This window comes from Pteropus vampyrus, unplaced genomic scaffold (genome assembly GCF_000151845.1).
Source record: "Pteropus vampyrus isolate Shadow unplaced genomic scaffold, Pvam_2.0 Scaffold3, whole genome shotgun sequence".
Lineage (NCBI taxonomy): Eukaryota > Metazoa > Chordata > Mammalia > Chiroptera > Pteropodidae > Pteropus > Pteropus vampyrus.
In genome coordinates this window covers 7,774,258-7,778,201 of record NW_011888784.1, presented here as the reverse complement: position 1 = coordinate 7,778,201, position 3,944 = coordinate 7,774,258, and the positions used below count along the sequence as shown (strand labels likewise).

General features: G+C 33.4%; 1 pseudogene; it reads left to right on the top strand.

Moving 5' to 3' along the window:
* Positions 1-2,500: 2,500 nt before the first annotated feature.
* On the top strand, positions 2,501-2,619 carry LOC111741398 (annotated as a pseudogene).
* The last annotated feature ends 1,325 nt before the right edge of the window (positions 2,620-3,944 follow it).

The window sequence follows — 3,944 nt, the reverse complement described above, 5'->3', positions numbered from 1 at the left end:
CCTAATGCAAGGTTTTTAAAAGTTCTCTAGTTCATAAAGGAATCCTAATTTCTAATAGCACATGCAGTAGAAATAGAAATAAGCCTCTGTATTTATGGCATCCTCATTTTTTTTTTTGTAAAAGAAGTAAAGTAATTTTTCCTAGTATATTAGATTTTTCAGATGAATAAGTTCCTCTCAATATGTAACATGAACAACTTCCAATGCCATGGGATTCTCATTCTCTTTAGTCATTAACTGATTGTGATTCTCTTAGTCTGAAAGTCCCTGCCCTTCTCCAAAAGCTTGATTTATTCTCAGGAACCTACTCACTCAAAATGGACCCCTTCTTCTAGATGTTCAAAGTAGCTCCCTTGTTAGACCAAAATTACATTATAATACTCCTTAGTACTTTAAAATTTACAAAACACTTTAATATCTCTTATCTCATATTATTCTCTTAACACTCTCTCAACCCTATGATACAAAGCAAGTGTCTATTACAAGGAAAGCATCTTTCTCAATAGCCTACTAAGGCAAAGAGCAGTTTGAAAATTAAGGCCCTCATATGAACAATATTGATTCAGGATGGAAAATATTTTTGGTATATGACTGTGAGGAAGAAATAAAGATCTATTTGGAATGTAGGACACATGAGGAATTAGAAAAAGGGTCTCGAATATCACTGCTTAGCTTCAAATTCTGGCTCAGCCACTCAGTTGTATATCTTCTCCAGGCCTTGATTTCCTCAACAGTATAATCAGTATAATTGGATAGATACATAAAGCTCTTAGAACAATGTCTCACACTCAATTTTACAGTCTTCTCGGCCCCACAGGGACTTATGTAATTGTGATGCTTAGGTGTCTACGATGGAAGCTCTGTTATGATAGTCACAGTTCCTTCAAAAATAGTTTCCTGATAGCCTTGTCCTCAGCAACTAATCTTTCTCTAAGATTTTTCTTGGGAAGCCTGCTGACTGGAAAGCTAACTCCCCAGATGTGTTCAGTCTTAGCTTTGAGTTTCCATTCTGTTTTTAAAAATAAGCTTTAACTTTTCCAACTTTTCTTCAATCTTGATCTGTTCATGCTCTTTAAAGATGTTTCATCACCTAGAATTCCTTGATGTTTGCACAGTGATGGCTTGTCATTCTAATATACTTTTGCTTACATTTGCTTGATTCGAAGATGACATACAGAAATAGAAAACTACTCAATAAGTTAACACATATTTCTTTTGCTCTAAAATCTTGTCTTCTTAAACACTACAATGTTCTGATTGGCTACAAAACACCAGAATGTTGGTTCTTTTTAACTTAAAATATTAAATTGGTTACATGCCTATAATAATGTAAATAATAAATTAATTAAATGTCCCTGTTCTCATATGTTCTTGTGAAGAAGCTTTAGCTAAATCCAAAGAGGTATAATATTTTTGATGGTTCTGGAACTTATGACATCTTCTAGTAAATATTTACACGAGTTTAAGTGAATAGAGACTTTCTCCTTCCTGGCTGGAAATGCAAGAGACTAAGTGCATGGACTCTTTTGCAGGGAGCACATGTGCATGGACTCTTTTGCAAGGAGCACATGGCATCTCTTCCTTTTCTCAATAACTGACTTTGAGTTCTTATGACGAGAAAGATTATAGCAGTAGCTATGTTCATAAAAGATCATAATGTTCTGCCATAAGCAGTGCCACTATAGTAATCCAAAACATTTGAACACAGATCTTGAGAGGAGTATTCTAACACATAACTCTGCCACTCAAACATAACCACTGTGTCACAGTCTAGAGTATAGAGCTAGCATCCTGAAGTCACAAGGACAAACCAAAAGAAATACAGGCCCTTATTTCCAAAAAGCTCTCCAATACCAAAGATATTAGAGCATGTGATTGGGGGGTGGGGTGGGGAGGAGTATGAGCAATTATTTCTTTCTTTTTAAACTATGAATTCAATTTCTTTAGTAGATATCAGATTATTGAAGTTATATATTTTATATTGTGTGAGCATTGGTTGTTTGTAGAAATCTGTTTATAGCAAGACAATTTGTAATATGTCAAAACTGAAAACAACTCAAATATTCATCAATAGTACAACGGTTATATAAATTGTTGTTTATATATGAATCTAATCATATAAAGGGGTACTATACGATAGTAAGAACAGATAAGCTATTGCCCTAGGAACAACATGTCTGACTATTCCAAACATGATATTGAACAAAAGAAGACAGACACAGAAGAGTTTATCTGTATTGTTCTATTTATATTAAGTTCTAAAACATAAAACACTAATTTATGCTGTTAACTGTCAGGATATTTTTTCTCTGGGGAAGGGTAGTGACTGGGAAAGGGTATGAGAAATGTTTCTGGGATCTGCTAATATATTTCTTGATAGGCTTCCTGGTTTGAGATTTGTGCTCAATTTTGGAAAATTCATTGAATTATACATTTATACTTTGGGAATTTTCCTCTATGCAGTTTATATTTTAATAACGTAATTTTTTTTTAAGTTGTTGTCTACGGCCATGCCACCCTGAATGTGCCTGATCTTGTCTGATCTCGGAAGCTAAGGAGGGTCGGGCCTGGTTAGTACTTGGATGGGAGATCACTTAGGAATACCAGGCGCTATAGGCATTAAAAAAACATTTTAAGCACAAAAAATTGCTTACATGTTTATATAAGATATCTCTCAGGTATCTCAAAAAGTTGCTGAATATAAATTGAGAGTAAGATTGGGAAAAACTCCAAGAGTCAGTGATAACTATGACCATGAACTCATACACATTGTATGAGTGGTGGCCTGGGGAAATAGTTTATATAGGATTTTAAATAATTTAATTTTTAATGTGTAATCCATTTATTTCATTATTTATCATATGTCTCTTTCCCTCTGTGTATGTGTAGTATTTTTTTTCTTTTTCCCCACCATATAAAATGTCTAAAAATTTGGAGTCATACCATAACAGTATTTTCTGATCTACCAATCTAAAAATTCTTTGAAACTATTTTAAGTAGTAATTGAAACATATTTGGTATAATCATGGTTTTAGAGAACCTAGGAAGACTAATAACAATCGCCACTCCTTTCTCAAGTAACTACATGAATCTGTTGAGAAATACAGACAAAGGTTACATAGAACTCTCTTCTTGTCCTTGCAGTTTGTATTTTACAGAATCCAGTGATTTGCCCATCTACAGTTTTGGTATATGAGTATTTTAGTCACAGCTCCAATTTCCTAATACCAATTCTAATGTCCATTGTTATTTAAGGATCTTCAATCATGTTTTTATAATTGCAACTGCAAATTATTTTATTACTCTGAGATTTAATTCATTTGGTCTGGAAATGTGAATTCGCCTACAGCTACTAAATAACTTTTATTTTCTCCTTGATTTTTAAGTTACTAAGCATCGTATTTATTCCACCTTATCCAATTACAAGAGCCTCTTCCTGGCATGAAAGTACAGAAGCAGGTAAAGTTGAACGATGTCACTTTCTCTGGTATTTATTAACATGACACCATCTGTTCTTAAGCAGTAGGCTTTTCTCTTTATGTGTTCTTTATCTTATTCTTCTCAGAAATTTAAGAGTGCTGTTGTTTTCTAATTACCCTTGGCATTTTTATAAGCCCAAATTCATTTCAGTTTTTTGTCTTTTTGACAATTTACTACCATTTTATGTTATCCGTTTGTGTATTTTGCAAATGTTGCTTTTATTTCTAAGATAGCTCTAGGTAATCATAAAACTGTATGAAGGTGATGCTGTTTATAGAAAGAGAAGAGTTTTTTCAAGAGCAAGAGGTATCGTTACAAGACTCGATTTGGCCATTCAGTGACCTTGATTCAATCCCTTAATTTCTATGTGAATCAATTACTTCATTTATAAATAGCAAATATATACATACACACACACACACACACACACACACACACACACACATACGCATACATATATACAC